The sequence below is a fragment of the Tenebrio molitor genome, chromosome Y (assembly GCF_963966145.1).
Source record: "Tenebrio molitor chromosome Y, icTenMoli1.1, whole genome shotgun sequence".
Classification (NCBI taxonomy): Eukaryota; Metazoa; Arthropoda; class Insecta; order Coleoptera; family Tenebrionidae; genus Tenebrio; species Tenebrio molitor.
Window position 1 is genome coordinate 967,300 of NC_091056.1, and position 18,953 is coordinate 986,252.

Below are 18,953 nucleotides of genomic sequence, written 5' to 3' on the forward strand. Positions count from 1 at the left end.
CTCTAAGTGCAATTCCTTGTCTTCCACATAAAATAACTGTTTAGATTGTAGGTCTAGATTTTTCTTGATTTTCCTGAATCTGAGAATTGTGTTTTTAGAATACAGTTTTTCCGCTCTGCGGCCGAGGTGTAGTTTTTAGTTAGTCTTGTCCGACTCCACAAGGCAGATATTTCCGTGTTGATTTTGTGATTTAAGCTAAAATTTTGTGAAAATGCCGAGTTTATTTTCGAATAGTGAATAAATAGATAGTGTGTTGGTGTGTGGTGAAGCGTCGGAGTGCTCCGCGAGTCCAGAGAATTTCCGTGCTACTTCTTGTGGGGCTACATAAAGGACTTGGTATATTCGATCCCAATTGACACAATTGAAGTTTTAAGAAAACGGGTGGAAAATGCTGCCACAACAGTTCGCAATAAGAGAGGAATGCTGAAAAATGTGGAAGAATCATTTCGTCGGCGCCTTCATTATTGTATTGACAATAACGGCGGTCACTTTGAACACTTCTTGTAATGGTTGGTGATTACTGGTTACTCTGCTCCGCGAACTGAAAAAGTTGGGGAACCCCTGCTCTAATTATTTATAATAATAATAATAATAGACTTTATTTCTCAAAAAAACAAAGATAATACATAACAAAATAAAAAAGTATCCTATTAAAAGGTGAGAAATATGAAGCGGAGTCTAGCTATAGCTACTCCTCTCAACCTCCATAATAAAAGGAAAAGGAAAAATAGACTATATACATAATTTACTATCCCACCTCCACCCGGCGGCACGGCAATTTTGCCGGAGTACATACACTATTACGGATATTACTATCAAGTAATAGTGCAGTGCTTATCAACATAATTACCGGCGTCTTGCCTCCGCATTTTGACTTTGTTGTGTATTATGTTCTGTGTCAATGTTAAGGAACTTCCTCACGATGTGACATGAGTATAATAATATACCTTTTTGAATTTCAACTACCAATGTGTTATCTAAATCCAGAATTTTTAAATTTTTAAAAAGAGATTGCGGTACTATTCCTGTTGCTGAAATTACAAGTGGTAAAATCGAAATTTTTTCTAAACACCAAAGATTTCTCATAGCAACGGACAGCTCTAAATATTTATTAATTTTTGTGTTATATGTCTGTGTTATATTATGTGAATTTGGAACAGCTATATCTAAAAGATATGCTTGCTTTTGTTGTTTATTTAAAATTATAATGTCTGGTCTGTTATGCTTAATATGAATGTCAGTTAAAATTGTGCTATCAAAATATAACTTGTAACTGTCATTTTCCAAACAACTTTCTGGTGTATAACTATAATGTGGTTGTGTATTCTTTAATAAATTGAATTTAACAGCTAAATTCATGTGTATAATTTTAGCGAATATATCGTGTCGTTTTTTATATTCGCTTTGAGCCAAAACGGTGCAAGAAGAAATAATGTGTTCAATTGTTTCCCCTTCAGTTCCGCAAATCCTACATTTATCAATTATCGATTGTAAACCGCATATGTGTTTTTTTATAATTTTTTGTATTTATAACACGATCTTGTATTGCAAATATAAAACCCTCCGTCTCAGGGTGAATATTTGATTTCTTAAGCCATGCATGAGATGCCTGAATATTAACTTCTGGTTGTTCCAGTTCTTTAAAGTATCTCCCATGTAAAGACTTCTGTTTTATATTTGTTATTGTGTCAGGTATATTTGGCTTAAAATGTCTGAAATTATATTATCACTTAAATTTAAAGGTGTGTAGCCTTTATCGGCTGAAACCAAAGCATTGAAAAAGGTGTTATCATGAGCTCTACTGAGGAAATAATTTTTTTGTGAAGCAATTTGATTTTTTAGCAGTATTTCTAGATTTGAAAAACTCCTACCACCGTTTTCGCGTGGTAAATTAAATCTTTCAATAGCAGATTTAGGATGGTGTTTACTAAATTTGGTAAAAAGAACTCTAGTTTTAATGTTTATGTTCTGTAAATTAGTTTTGGACCATTTTATAACACCGAAAGAATAGGTCAGTAATGGAACAGCATATGTATTAACTGCTTTAATTAAATTATTACCGTTTAATTTTGATTTTAAAATAGATTTAATTCTTAAATAAAATTGCTTTTCTAAATTTTCTTTTATAATTGAGTGTTGAATATGATTTGATTGATTAATACCTAAATATTTATAAAATTCTCCTTTATTTAAATTTTTAATGATTTCTCCTTCTTGAGTTATATATTCTAAATGTTCGTAATGACCGCGACATATTGATTGCATTTTACACTTATCAATACCAAAACTCATCCCAATATCATTTGAGAAATTTTCAGTTATTGTTAGTAAAGATAAAATGTGATTCTTTTTTGATGCATTAAGTTTTATGTCATCCATATAGAGAAGGTGATTTAATTTGGATAGTGTGGTATTATTAAGTCTAATATTGAAACCATATCCAGTGCTATTTAATAGATTTGTCAAAGGATTAATGGCTAGACAAAACCATAAAGGACTTAAAGAATCTCCTTGATAAATCCCCCGTTTAATTTGAATAGGCTCGGATTTTAATTTAGTATTGTTTATTGATAAATTTAAAGTAGTTCTCCAAAATGTCATAACATGAGATAAAAAGTTAATCAAATCCAAATTAATTTTATAAATTTTAAGAATTTTAATTAACCATGAATGTGGTACTGAATCATGGGCTTTTTTGTAGTCTATGAATGCGGTATAAATATTTCTATTATTTTTTCTAGCTTGTTCCATTATTACCGTATCTATTATGAGTTGTTCTTTACAACCAAAACACTCTTTAACACAACCTTTTTGTTCTTCATTAAGTATATTTAATTTTTGACAATGGTCGTAAATTATTACTTTAATGCAAGATGTCATAATTTTATAAATTGTAGGCAGACATGTGATTGGCCTATATTTTGATGGATTTTTAGTATCGAAATCTTTTGGTTTCAGATATGTTATACCATGGGCCAAAAACTCTGGAAATGTGTTAGGTTCCCTAATAAATCCGTTAAAGTGATCAAGTAAGCACTTATGAATACAAGTAAATGTTTTTAACCAAAAGTTATGAATTTGGTCACCTCCAGGGGATTTCCAATTATGTGAACTATTAATATTTTTAACTAAAATTTTAAGGCTAATTTGAATATGATGTCGATTATCACTATCTGGTATATCATTTTCTAAATGAGGAATCCATTCTGCCTGATTATTAAATTGAACTTCATTTGACCATATGTTTGACCAGAATTCTTTAATTTCGTTTATATTTGGTGTACCATTATTAGTTTGAGTTTTATTATCTGTAAAATTTTTGTAAAACAACTTCTCATTATTTCTAAATAGTTTGTTTTCAAATTTCCGTTGTTTATTATTTTTATATCTTTTGAGTCGTTTAGAATAAATATGTAACTTCTGTAATAAAGTGTCTTTGATTTCTATTAATGTTTTATTATATTCATTATATTTTAAACAATGTATTCGGTTGTTATTTAAAATGGATTGAATACAATTATTTAGATGATTAGAATTTATACCCTTTAAATATTGAGTTATTCTACCTAAATCTCGTCTCATATTATTAATACGTTTTGAACAAACATGTCATGCTAAATATTAGATTAAAATTCTTATATTGTATTGTATTGTATTGTAAGAATCATAGCCTCCAGCTATATTTAACCGGTCGGGCCAGGTAGCCACCCACCCCTACCAGAGACGACTGGCGGGTAGTTCTTAGTCTTGACCAGAAGCTTGTAAACTATGAGAGAATAAACAGCAGCCCTAACTTGTGTGTTTTAAATGTAAAACCATCCAGATTAACAGGCATTCTGTAGATCAGACAATCGATCCTACAGAATCAAACATTGGTCCTTCGAGCCGGATAGTGTTAAAAGCATACGCAACAATTTCACACGTGATCGAAAAGCGTAAGTCAACGTGCAAAACAAGCCGTTCTTATCAAAAATCATCCGCGTGTGTAACGTGTTCGTCATCGAAAGCACCGTCCACAATAGAAATAAAGCGAGTGTGCGAATTGCGAAAATCCAAATTCGTGGTACCAAGTAGAGTGGCAGCAGTGGTACTTTCAACATTCACCGGAGCACCATTCCCCCATACATCGGACACCACAAAGGCGATCTTGAGCATCAGGATCCAAACATCGCACTCCTCCAAGTCGAGCTTCATCAGGACACTGATGACACATTAGTGGCTCACTCAATCCATACAAAAAAAAATCCTTCCAAAAACACTCAAACACCTTAGCTACGGCTATCTGTACTAAATCACGTAGAGCACTTTCATAATGGCTAAAAAATTAGATCAGGCTAAAAGTAATCGCTCAGTTATTGAAGGCAGACTACAGCGAGTAGAGCAATTTATTGAGGTTTTTGACTCGACAACCAGTAGCATAAATCTATTAAAAGCGCGATTAACAATGCTGGATGACATCAGAAAGCAATACGATGAAGTCCAATACGCTCTAGAACAACTAGACGAACAAACTACTCACGAAGAGCGCTCAATAGAACATGGTCAATTCGAAGATAGGTATTGTGCTGCGTTAGCTAAAATAAATGACATTATTGATATGAAAAATGCACCCGCGCCTCCTATTAACACCGCACCAAGCGTAGTCGGCAATCAGCAAAATAACGCATCAAATAACGGGTTTTCTCAATTAAATCTACCTGTGTTGAATCTGAAAACTTACGACGGTAGTTACAAGGAATGGCTAAATTTCGAAAATTCGTTCAAATCGGTGATCGGGGAAAACAAAAATTTAAATAATTGTCAACGCTTGCAATACCTAAAATCGGTTCTACGAAACGAGGCCCTACGCGCAATCGAGTCTCTACCCATAACTGATGAAAATTACACAATTGCATGAGAAGCACTTGAAAAACGTTTCAAAAACACGCGTTTAATAGTTGAAGACCATGTTTTAGCAATTTTGAACGCTGCTCCCATTCTTAAAACATCTAGCACAATGCTTCGCGGGCTTTTGGATACAGTAAACACTAACATGGCCGCGTTAGAATCATTAAACATACCAGTTGCAAGTTGGGATGCAGTTATTGTGCTTATCATTTTCCAAAAGTTAGACTACAGCACAAAACGCGAGTGGCAAATGACTTTGGATAATAGCATACCCACGTACAAAAAACTAATTCAATTTTTAGAAAAACGCTGCACGGTACTGGAAGCTTTAAATGCAACTTCATCCGACAAACAAAACAATGCCAAAACGAATCATCAGCAAACAGGTAAACCGCGAACACTTACGCATGCAGGTGTAAACAAAAAATTACTTTGCACGTTTTGTAAAAATTCAGAACATCATATTGGTCAGTGTGGCAATTTTTTGGAACTCAACGCACCCGATAGAAACACACAGGCAAAAAGATTAAATTTATGCACGAATTGTCTACGCGATAATCATAAAGTCGCAAACTGTTTTCGAACTCAAAATGCCGAACGTGTAAAGGCAAACATCACACATTGTTACACTTAACGCAACCTGCACAACAAAATGACGAAGCAATCACAACAAACAATCATACGTTACCAGTAAAAAATGTAACCGAATCCGTCCTGTTATCAACTGCAGTGATTCTAATCAAAAATCGCAAAAATCAATATGTACCATGTCGGGCATTTTTAGACACTGGTTCTATGTCCAATTACATAACGGAAAAACTCCATAAAAAATTGGGACTAAACGCTTCTCCCGTAAACTTCACAATAAAGTGTCTCAATGGAACAACCAGCACTGCAAAACGTGAAATTTCAGTTAATTTGAAATCCAGAATAAATGAATATTCAATGGACTTAAAATGCTTGGTTATTCCAAAAATCACCGAAAATTTACCGTTGAAAACAATCAGCCCATCTTTCTTGGAAATTCCAAAGAACATTTCGCTAGCCGACCCTAAATTCTTTGAAAGTAGCCAAGTAGATTTATTGATAGGCGCCGGCTCCTTTTGGAAATTGTTATGCATAGGACAGGTAATCTCTCCGAGAGGCCTTACTTTTCAAAAGACCCACTTTGGATTTATTGCGGGCGGCACTTTTGGAAATCCCGAGTTCAACAAAACAACCACCTGTAATCTGGCGGCAACAATAAAACCGGAAACAAATTTAGAAAAGCAGGTACAAAATTTTTGGAATATGGAGGAAATCCCCAGTATTGTTGGCGACACGGAGAAATTATCCGTCGAAGAGATCGCTTGCGAACGTCACTTTCAAGAAAACACCATCCGCGATTCGGAAGGTCGTTTCGTAATACGGCTCCCTTTCAAAAACAATAACCTCACAATCGGTGATACGAAAAATGCATCATTAAAACGGTTCTACGGCATAGAAAGAAAATTATGCAACGATCCTGAAATGAAAATTCAATATTCAAATTTCATGTCTGAATACCTTGATTTAAATCACATGGAAGAATCTAAAATAGCAAACAAAAATGAATGCGTCTATCTACCTCATCATGCTGTGGTCAAAGAATCCAGTACAACAACAAAATTAAGAGTGGTGTTTGATGGATCACTTAAAAGCTCCAATGGCTTCAGCCTTAATGATAATCTGATGTGTGGACCTGTGATCCAGCCCGATCTATTCACAATTGTGGTTAATTTTAGAACTTATCAATTCGTATTAAGTGGTGATTTAACTAAAATGTATAGATCCGTGCGTCTACACCCTGACGATTTTAAACATCAACAAATTTTCTGGCGTAGTGACCCCAATGAACCATTAAAATCATTCAGTTTAACCACACTCACTTATGGATTAAAACCATCTAGTTTTATAGCAACTCGTTGCCTACAAGAATTAAGCAATCGAAACAACGAATCATTTCCAAGAGAGAGTGAAATAATTCGCAAGCATTTTTATATGGACGATTTATTAACGGGATCTAACACTGCTTCAGAGTTAATAGGTATCAAAAACAATCTTGTCAGCATACTAAATCAAGCAAAATTTGAATTAATAAAACTTCAGTCGAATGAACCGAAAGTGTTACCAGTTAATAAATCCGAGATATGCGATCCAAACGTACCATTAAACAATAACGAGAACACGAAAACCCTGGGGTTGTATTGGAACTCTACCACCGACACCTTGAAATACGAAATAAAATTGCAAAACATTTCAAAAAAGATAACAAAGCGAACAATTTTATCCCTAACTGCACAAATCTTCGACCCGTTAGGTCTCGTAAGTCCCATAATAATGAAGGCCAAAATCATAATTCAAAAGCTGTGGTCACTAAAACTAGGTTGGGATGAGTCTATTCCTATGGATCTACATACTCTATGGAATAAATTCATGTACCAATTAAATCTTTTACACCAACTAACGATACCTAGAAAGGTAATCACGTTTTTTCCCCATGAATTAATAGAATTCCACGGATTTTCTGACGCGTCTCAACAAGGTTACGGGGCCGCCGTGTACGTAAGGGTAAAATCAACCGAAAACACGTATGAAACGCACTTGTTGTGTGCCAAATCAAGAGTTGCACCCTTAAAAACGATAACTTTACCGCGACTTGAGTTATGTGGTGCATTGTTACTAGCTCGTCTTTTTGAAAAGGTAAAACAGTCTGTCAATTTACACAATGCACGAGAAATATTCTGGACCGATTCTTCTATCGTCCTCGCGTGGATCAAGACGCCACCTCATTTATTAAAAACTTTCGTTGCTAATAGGGTCACCGAAATAACTTCATTAACCGCGGCATCAAAGTGGAGACATATTTCCGGCAAGGTAAATCCTGCAAATATACTTAGTAGGGGGGCTTTTCCGGAAGAAATTGTAAATAATCACTTATGGTTTTCGGGACCAGAATTTTTGAAATTGGACGAATGCATGTGGCCAAAATCGGATCGGATTAATAATATTGTGCAAAATGTACCTGAAACTCGTGTAGCAATGTTAACGACAACCCGTAAAATTCTACCGGAGATGCCCGTTTTGACAAAATACTCCGACCTTAACAAACTGCAAAGAGTGATGGCATGGGTATTACGTTTCATTCATAACGCCAATCCAAAAAACAAAAATAAGCTTTCAGGTTCAGTCCTCACAGTACACGAAATGCGAAATTCGAGGATTACAATAGTCCGTCTAATTCAATCAATTCATTTTTTTGAAGAACTTGAACACCTGCTCTATAACAAACCTATATCTAGTGTTACCCGTGGGCTGTTTGGGTGGTCCAAAACCACCCCCGCTCGTTCTTTTGTCGCGTTTGGTCCCAACTTTCTAAAAATAGTCGACGCCGGCCGGAAACGGCACGGCCACTGGCACTTCTCTACCTGATCTAAGAGGAGAAGGTTGTTTTTTTCCGTGCTCCTCTCCTTCTGCACAAAGGGCCTGACGGTCCGGGTAAACCGGCTGGATTGCGAAACGGCTATCTTCTTCGACGGGGTGCATTTGCTACTCCAGCGTTAAAACGGCATCGGTCAACAAATCTCGACACCGGCCCCGAAGATGGACTCGACAGTTCGACCGCTCCAGGGGGCCGGTGGTAACATAATGGCGCCCAACGTGGGGCCCTCCGACAAGGCGTCGGAGAGCCCAAATCCCCGACCGATGCCAACGTCCCGGATGGCAGCAGGAAGCCGTCCCGTCCGTCAACAAGAGCCAGACGTGAAGAAGAAGTCGTGGGTCAGCCGCTGTTCATCGTCGACCCAGTCAGCTGCCCATCGTGTCCAGGACTCGGCCGGATCGTCAAGCCAGTCGCCCGGAGGGAGAGGAGTCACACCTACACTACCAAGGAGCCAGAGGATGGAGAGTTGAACCCCAGGGCCCGTTCGACTCCGTCTCCGGTCAGGCCTTCAAGTCCGACAGCCAGCCCAGACAGTTCTCGGTGCTGGCGTGTCAAAGGTCGACCGTCGAGACACCTGGTTCCTCCACCACCAGCCTGCACGTCGGAAGAGGATCCGTGAGGACGCCGCCGTTCCCAGCCGTCGGTCGTCCCCGCTAGGACATCACCCCGGGGCCGCTGAGTCCCCGAGCCACCACAGCCGCCACCGAGGGTCCCACGTCCGCCCCAAGGAGCCAACGGTTGGAGCCCACAGCGCCCATGGACATCGACTCCGGCGCGCCAGAGACAGGTGTGTGTGCCCCCTTTTGTGCGCGTCCCCAACAACGGTTTTGTGCGTGTTTCGCGGAACGTGTCGTTTTCCGAGTGGCGATGCCGTCCGGGCCGTGCGACAGCCCCTCAACTAGTGCACCGAGGCGACGACCGGGGGCCCGATAATGAGCAACTCTGTCGCTGCGCTTCCCGCATCCTCGCCCAAACGCCATCGAGGAGGTCGTCCACCAGGCCAGTTCCGGCTTCCCGGGATTCAGAGGGACCCGCTGAGAAGTCGGACCCCTGCAGCTCGTGACAGGCTCCACCACCGTCGAAGACGGCGCACCGCGAAGCCCACAATGTCCCGGACCTACAGGTCATAGTGTTCGGCGACACCGAGACGCGCTCGGCACCACCATCTTGTGTCATTTTTTAATTTTAGTTGTAGTTTAAATCTTTGTTTCATTTTTCCGTCTTTTTTTTGTGTCGTTTTATGTGTCCTTTTTTGTGTTATTTGAATAAAGAAAAAAGGTGAGGGCTGAAGCCGGCGTCAACGATTATGAAAGTTGGGCCTCCGGAGGGGGAGAGTGTGTTACCCGTGGGCTGTTTGGGTGGTCCAAAACCACCCCCGCTCGTTCTTTTGTCGCGTTTGGTCCCAACTTTCTAAAAATAGTCGACGCCGGCCGGAAACGGCACGGCCACTGGCACTTCTCTACCTGATCTAAGAGGAGAAGGTTGTTTTTTTCCGTGCTCCTCTCCTTCTGCACAAAGGGCCTGACGGTCCGGGTAAACCGGCTGGATTGCGAAACGGCTATCTTCTTCGACGGGGTGCATTTGCTACTCCAGCGTTAAAACGGCATCGGTCAACAAATCTCGACACCGGCCCCGAAGATGGACTCGACAGTTCGACCGCTCCAGGGGGCCGGTGGTAACACTAGAAAGTCAAAATTATTAACTTTAGACCCGTGTTTAGATGAAAACGGTTTAATTAGAGTTGGTGGACGCCTGAAACATGCCAACATTCCCAATGACATCAAGCAACCGATTATACTTCCGAAAAACGATCACGTAACAAAACTAATCATAAAAAATGAACATAGGCTACAATTGCATGCTGGGGCGCAAGCCACTGTTGCAGGGATTCGCAGACGTTATTGGATCTTATCGGGTAGGACCGTCATTAGGCAGGTAATTCACCATTGTCTTAATTGTTTCAAAGCAAGACCAACATGCGCTAATCCTAAAACAGGTAATTTACCTGCACATAGAGTACAACCAGGTAGACCCTTTCAAACTTGTGGCGTAGACTATGCTGGCCCTGTGTTAATACGAGAATCACGGGGACGCGGAAAACGCGCACTTTTAAAAGCATACATTGCCATATTTGTTTGTTTTACCACTAAAGCGATCCACATCGAATTGGTGACTGAATTGACAACAGCTGAATTTTTAGCAGCATTACGCCGTTTTGTCGCTCGCCGTGGTCTGCCTCAAAATATCTATTCTGACAACGCCACAAACTTTGTAGGAGCGAATAACGAGTTGATCGAGCTAAAAAATTTCTTTGAACAAAAACAATTCAAAAATCAAGTCATAAACCAATTAGTCAACATGAGTATCAAGTGGCATTTTATACCCCCCAGGTCCCCACACATGGGTGGGTTATGGGAAATCAATGTAAAGTCTGTGAAGCAACATCTCAAAAAAATTTTAGGCGAAACAAAATTAACGTACAGCGAGATGTATACAGTTTTAGTACAGATAGAAGCCTGCTTAAACTCCCGACCCTTGACACCTATTTCAAATGACCCAAACGACCTAGAACCACTTACTCCAGGCCATTTCCTAGTGGGTGAGTCCCTAACATCAATTCCAGAATACGACGTGAGTGACGTTCCCATGAATCGGCTCTCCAGATGGCAGCTAGTGGAGCAACTACGATCCCATTTTTGGAAACGCTGGCACCGGGAGTACCTCACACAGCTTCAGCAAAGGAGCAAACCAAAAGGCACGAAGACCACGCCCATGGAAATCGGCGCCATGGTGTTGTTGATGGAGGATAACGCACCGTCCTTGTCATGGAAGTTGGGTCGTGTCATCGAACTGCACCCCGGAGATGACGGCGTCACCAGGGTAGTGACAGTGCGGACAAACCAAGGAGATTTCAAACGCGCAGCACGCAGGTTATGTGTCCTCCCGTTGGAGAAATAAATGTGCGTTTGTGTGTGTTTGTGTGTGCAAAAAGACTGAGTTTCCGAACAATAATTCACGTTTTCTTTTTAGTTTTTTTTGTAAATTGTTTCAACCATTCGTATTGTATAACGTAGATTAAGTTGCTTGTAGCAAATTTTTGCAAGGTACCATGCTTCCTGGACAACTCTTCGAACTGTATTTATATTGAAGACGCAATTCTTCAAGGCGGGAGTATGAACAAACATGTCATGCTAAATATTAGATTAAAATTCTTATATTGTATTGTATTGTATTGTAAGAATCATAGCCTCCAGCTATATTTAACCGGTCGGGCCAGGTAGCCACCCACCCCTACCAGAGACGACTGGCGGGTAGTTCTTAGTCTTGACCAAAAGCTTGTAAACTATGAGAGAATAAACAGCAGCCCTAACTTGTGTGTTTTAAATCTAAAACCATCCAGATTAACAGGCATTCTGTAGATCAGACAATCGATCCTACAGAATCAAACACGTTTATTTAGTCTTTGTTCCCATTTTGGTAATTCTTTCGTTTTTATATTATTTGTCTGGCCAATTTCTTTTGATCCATTTAATCTGATAATTGTTAAAGCTCCACTATATATAATACTGTGTAATTTTTTAAAACTTGTGGTGTTATTTACAAATTTAGGTAAAATGAATTGATTTAAAATTTCTATCATTGCAAAGAATTTTTTGGAGCTTTGTTGTTTAGATAATAGTGGTCTATTAAATGGTTCTATATGTTCAAATTCGTTCAGAGTACTATTAAATTCATCTTCAATTTGTTCTTTAAAATTTTGATGGTAGTAAAAATTTTTATTAATAACATGTATATCATTATAACTCAAGTCTAAATTATGTATGTCTGTTTGTATCGTGGAGGGAGAAAAGACTGGAGATGGCACTAATTCAAATAAGTGTACCGGCCCGCGAAAACTACAGAGTCATAAAAGGTTTCTGAATATAGACGCTAGGCCAATGGCTTCCTTCGCCTTCCTTCCAGGCGCATTGTGCTTCTTTATCTAGCGCATTGTGAACTGGGTCATAAAAGGTTGTTGCACGTGCTTTTAGAGGGTTCGGATTTTTAACATGGGAAGCATAGGAAATGCCATCTCCAGTCTTTTCTCCCTCCACGGTTTGTATGGTGTTTGGTGAATCGAGAATTGGACAGAAAGAGTCATTATGATTAGATAAACTTTGTAAACTTTGCGGTTCAACAGAATTTTGGAGTAAATTATTAGAAACTTCATTATTGTCAGAATAATTAATTGACAATTCTAACTTTACATCATTTTTGATCTTTTCTAAAATTGCCGAAGGGATATAGTTTTTCTTCATAATGGCTCTCCTCTGGTCAGCTAAATTTTGAATAGTAACAGGAAACTGGGGGTACTTACTTTGGAACGCTTTAAATAAATCAAGCCTGTAAGTACTTACAACATCCTGTAGTTTCGTGATCCGAAAATATTCCCGTATAATGAAAATATTCATTTCCATAGTCCATTTTTTGCGTTTTCTAACTTCTGTAGCACCATTGGATTGCAGTGAAGCACTTGCACCAACATTTGGCGCGTTTTTATTAGAGAGCGAATTTATTGACATTTAGACAGTTGTCACGGCACTCTATTATTACTTATCTACAAAATTATTTGAAAGACATAATATTAAGGAAGAAAAAGAAAGTGCAAGTTAAATTCAGATAACAATTAAAGGCCACGACATATGGATAATAAAATTAAGCAGATAAATGTACATTACTGATTAAGAGTAAATCTAGTAAATGGGCCTTATATTTTCTCTTGAATTTCTTTTGATTCAGAGATCTCAGATCTCTGGGAACATCGTTGTATAACAATATGGCGTTATAGCTAAAAGACCTCTCAAACATGGTTGTCGAATGAATCAGAATTGTTAAGGCAGATTTGCGTGTGATGTTGACATTATGAACGTCAAAACGTCTTATGAAATTGCAAAACTCAGGCAACTGGTTTGCTGGAGTTGATAGAATGTTATGAACGATAATACATAAGTGTAGTTTCCTGCGTTCATACATATTTAACCACTGTAGGCCACGCAAGTGTGGTGTTATATGTTCAAATTTACGGACACCACAAATATAGCGGCAGCATGCATTTTGGATACGTTGTACCCGAAGTTTATCTGAAAAGTCTAGACATGGGCCATATACATAGTCACAATAATTGAAATTGACAGAACTAGTGACTCGCACAGTTGCTTTTTCAATTTTTGACACAATATGTCTCTAGCAGCATATAATAGTTTTAAACTAGAAAAAGCTTTTTTAATTAAGTTATTTAAATGTTCCTTAAATCTGAGTGTTCGGTCAAACACAAGACCTAGGTTTTTTGCGGATTCAACAATCGGTACTTCTATGTTTCCAATATTAATTTTAACCAAAGATTTTATAAAATTGTAATCTTTGTTTTTACGGAACAGAAGAATTTCACATTTAGCTGGATTCACAGTCAAATTATGTTGAGCGGAAAGGTTGAAGATTCTATTAAGTTCCTCATTGATGACTTGAATGTTTAGATCAAATTGTGACCTGTGGAAGGATTTATAAAGTTGGGTATCATCGGCAAACGCTTGTATTTTACACGAATTCACCTGTGTGAGAATATCGGCGGTGTATAATATAAAAAGCAAGGGTCCTAAGATAGACCCTTGTGGAACGCCTGACGAAATTAACGCTGGCGAAGACTCCTCACTATCAAAACGTACTTTGAGGTACCTATCGGATAGGTATGATACCATCATTTGGACTGCAGTCAGCGCAAAGCCATAGTATTTTAATTTTGCATACAACAAGTCATGATGACTAATGGTGTCAAAGGCCTTTGAAAAGTACTAAAATGGAAATCATATTTTTATCAAGAGAAAAAATAATGTCGTCCAAAGTGGCAGCGAGGGCAAATCCTGTATTAAATCCCGGCCTGAAACCATTTTGTGTTCCAGGTATTAAGTGATGCTCATCCACATAGTGACTGATCTGTCGTAGTAGAATTTTTTCAAAAACCTTCGAAAGAGTGGGCAAAATACTTATCATTCGCATGTCAGAGTATTTTTGTGGTTTGGGACATTTAGGAATGGGACAGCCAATTGCAATTTTCCAAATGTCTGGAAAGGAACTGTTCTGGATGCAGAAATGTATTAAGTGGAGAATATATTTGTCAATATGAGGACTACACAACTTCAACATTTTTAAGTTGACTGCGTCGTGTCCAGTAGCATTTGACTTTAAGTAATTTAGAGTGTCATGAATTACCTGTTCTGTACACGTTGAAAATTCAAAATTACTCGTAGTAGCATTTTCAGAATAACTATTCTTATATTCTTCAACCTTCCCATCACATGTACTAGTATGACATTGAACCGAATTAATGAAATGTGATTCGCAATTCCTCCACATCTTTCAGATCATGCGGTAACACTGAAGGTGAATTTGAATTGTAAATATTGAGTTGTTTCAGAAATTTATGTAACTTGTGTGATTCATTGGAGTCACAAAGTAATTGAATGTATTTGGCCAACCTAACAGATTTAACAACCCTATTCCGCAAAACTTTGTAATTCAGCCAGATGTTATTAGTAGGTGATTTTTTGAATGTTTGTAAGGTGTTTGAATTTGTACATAGTTGATCTTTTTTCCTTTTTCTCTCTTTACTTTTTTTTTGTTGTTCCTTACATTTTAGTTAGTTTAGTTCTTTATCTATTAGATCTTAGCATTTAGTTTCATTGAAAGTGGTTGCACTCTACCATCGTGTGTCATTGGCGCCTTTGTTCGAAAACGACCATAAAACCCTTCCTCTCGGGGAGGCCGAAAAAGAAGAAAAAGTGAGCCTTAGAGAGTTCGTTCGTCCGTAACGAGCAACTAGCAACAAAGCAACATCTCGATCACGAAGTGAGTTCCACCGCGTACAGAGACACGAACAAAATTCAGACGTCCAGCCCCAACGGTAAGTCGTTTTTGAATTTATTGAATCGCGAATCCCGTAACATAGCTCTTCGCTTAGGTAGGCTTATAATCAACAATCGGTTGATATAAGTGCCCTGGAGACACACATAAGGCTTTATCTCGTTGTTTCATTAAGGCTTTTAGCTCTTCTGTTAGCCAAGGCGCCTTTGGCTTAGTTATCCTAATTGTTCTTAGTGGGGCACGTATATCGAATAATGAAATTATCATACAATTGAATATTTTAACTTTGTCATTTACGTATTTTGCATACAAAAATTCCCGCCAGTCTAGATTCATCAGATCAGTTAGGAAATTGTTATAGTTAAAGTCACGATAAGACCGACTGGTCGTAAATCTCAGTGGAGTACGGTGCAACTCCCAAGTGGTTTCGCACATTACCATCGCATGATCAGAAATATTGTGGGTATGTATAATCTTAGTAGATGTCACGAAATTTATATTAGATACCAAAATGAGGTCGATCAAAGTTTGACTGTTTTCTGTTATTCTTGTTGGTTCATTTATAAGTTGAAGAAAATTATATCCGTCAAATAACCTTTCAAGTAAATTAGGAGACTTGGAGAAATCTACATTGAAGTCACCGAGGCATATCACTTCATCGAACGCAGGAAACACATTCAGCATTAAGCTTTCCAGATTGTCGCAAAAATTAATCAGGTTGTAGTTCGGTGGTCGATAAAAAGAAGCAATCAAAACTCTAACCCTGGCCAAATTCAATTCTAGCAAAAGATATTCAAATGTATCATCATTTATAAAATTGACATCAAATGTACTACATCTTAATGTTGAGTTAACGTACATACCAACTCCACCTCCTCTGTTTTGCCTGTCCTTCCTAAATAATGTGTAACCATCAAACGATACAGTTTGAGCGTTAGTGTCTTTCGTCAACCATGTTTCAGAAAGTGCCACGATATTAAGGTTGTTGTCTTTAACAATATTTACCAGTTCCGAAAAACCTGTAAAAAGAGACCTTACGTTGATATGACCTAATTTCAACAATTTTTTTACTCTTGTTTCCTATGTTGCTAGACGATCCGAGGTCCTCTTCGGGAAAAAATATCTATTAATTGATATGCCTTGGGGCCAAATTTGTGGATCCATAACTTTTTCCAATTCGGAAGCGGGGAGTGAGATCCTGAACGATGAGTACATATACTTCTGGTCTTTTAGACTTCAATTTTTCGCAAGAAGAAATTGATGTTACAAAAGGTCGTAGATATCCTTGTAGTATCTCAGCTTCAGTGTCAGGTGTCAATCTAGAGACATGTAAATGTACGTTTTTCGGAATACTCGATAAGGTGCTGGTAGCTGTTGAGGAACCAATTAACGGTTTACTACGCATTTTATATTTTTTTATTGGATTTGAGGGAATGGTTGGAGGTTTTTTTGATTTCTTCCTCTCGACTAATATAAAATCATCATCTTTCAAATCCTTAGGGACTTGAACTATGTTCTGACTGTTACCGCCTGTATTATAATAATAATAGTAATAATAGGTTTATTAACGGCAAACAATACCATGTAACAGTGGAGAACAAATAATAAAAAAAAAACAAATACAATAACATAACAAAAGCAATAGGTAGGTACTCGTGACAACTCCCTAAACAGCGTTTCTTAAACTAATTTTAAAACTATTATATTTAATATTATAAAATTCAACATTATGAGAATGTAAATTAACATTCCTGCAGATTGTGAATAAAGGCGACCTTAACCTATAGTTGGTTCTATGATAAGGAACAACTAACACTTCTGAAATTACATTGAGGCACATGAAGTAAAAATAAGCCTAAGATTGACCAACATGTAATCATATAATTAATTACTTTAAAAAAGAAGCATAAATCCAATTGAATGCGTCTGGATCTTAAAGTACTTAAACCAAAATAAGCCAATATATTATAGTTATTTCTATCAAAATGAATGTGACATTTATAGCAGGCAAATTTTATAAACTTTCTCTGAATTTTTTCAATTCTGTAAATAGCATTTTGATACAGCGGAGACCATATTATGGTGTTATGTTCCAAATTAGACCGTACAAGTGCATTATATAGCAACACAAGAGCTCTCAGGTTGTGAAACTCACTACACTGACGAACCATGAATCCTAACATTTTGTTTGAGTTCTTAACAATTTTTTCAATATGCGAGCAAAATGTCAGTTTACTATCGAGTATTATTCCTAGGTCACTAATTTGGAACAAACATTCTAAAGCACTATTATGAATATGATAAGATGGAAGGGTAATAATTTTCTTTCTAGAGTAACGAATTACTTTGCACTTGGAGATATTAAGTTCTAGACCATTGGACTCGACACAAATCATCCTGAATTCGTACACAATCTTGTTCAGATCTAATGTTGTAAAAAAGTTTTAAATCATCAGCGTACAGCAGAAACAAGCTATGTCTAATAACATTCTTTATATCATTAATGAATATCGAAAACAATGCAGGGCCCAAATGAGATCCCTGAGGAACTCCAGAAGTCACTTTAATTTCCCTAGATCTATGTGAAGTAATGCGCACTTTCTGTTTACGATTTGTTAGATAAGTGTTGATCCAAGACAACAGTGGATCACCAATTCCCACAATGGAAAGTTTGAGACACAATTTATATATTATATCAACTCGATCAAACGCCTTTTTTAAATCAGTGTAAATACAATCTACTTCCATATTTTTTTCAAAACAATTGATCACATATTCTGTAAGAACAAATAAATTTGTGATAGTTGATTTACCCTTCAAAAATCCATGTTGTTCATCAATAATAATATTTTTAACAGTATTAGTTATGACGTCGCTAACAATAGAGTCTAATATTTTAGGAAAAACACTCATTATAGGTACTAATACCTCTGTAATTTTCCACCACAGTCTTGGATCCACTTTTATGAATTGGTATAATATCCGCCGTTTTCCAAAGCAAAGGAAATGCACCTGTACTTAAGGATTTGTTGAAAATAATCTTTAGCGGGAAAACTAGAGAGTCCGCGCATAAATTTATAAAACCTGAAGGAATCCCATCAGAGCCCGGAGTCCATCCCAACTCAAGATTCTTCATTTTAGAAATCATTTGCTCTACTGAAATATCAAAGTAATTCAAGTCGATTGTATCTGATCCCACCCGTGAGCCGTTCGGTTCTACTCGTTTATCTTCTTTAGAAGCTTTTTCGGTAATTAATTGCTTAGTTATCTTATTGCTTTTAATGGTCGACGCTATTTCATTGTTTTCTTTGTCATCTCGGTTGGAAATGCAGGTGGAATCCTTGAAAACAACTTTCATGAGAATTTTTACGGATTAATACACTAATTACAGGAGACATTTTGTCATTATTTGGGTATGGGCGATTCATTAGGGTCAGTTTAAAATATTTATTATTAAAATTGTTTTCATTCAATATCTACCATATGATTCTCTTTTTTTTTCTCTTTCACCCTTATCATTATAGGTTACACCACCGGGCACAGCAATTAGCCGTTGTACTTAAGTTCGCAAGGAACAAGTGAAAGTTCTCTTGCATTTGTTTTTTGTTCTTCGCTTATCGGCAAGTAATCCCCATAGGCGGGTAACGAAATTTGTGCCAAATCTTTCAATAATTTTAATTGGATAACAATAAGGTTTAGGAAAGAAATA

The 18,953-nt window shown here is 37.6% G+C and overlaps 1 long non-coding RNA gene across 2 annotated transcripts in view; it reads right to left on the bottom strand.

Moving 5' to 3' along the window:
- Positions 1–18,953, bottom strand: part of LOC138140563 (uncharacterized) — a 142,525-nt gene that overhangs the window by 10,794 nt on the left and 112,778 nt on the right. The window contains exon 4 of one of the 2 annotated variants that reach the window (XR_011162609.1): positions 11,728–16,563. The exons of the other annotated variant lie outside the window; for it this stretch is intronic. This is a non-coding gene — a long non-coding RNA (uncharacterized lncRNA). Of the gene's footprint in view, positions 1–11,727; positions 16,564–18,953 lie in introns of those variants that run through there. 2 annotated transcript variants of the gene reach the window in all.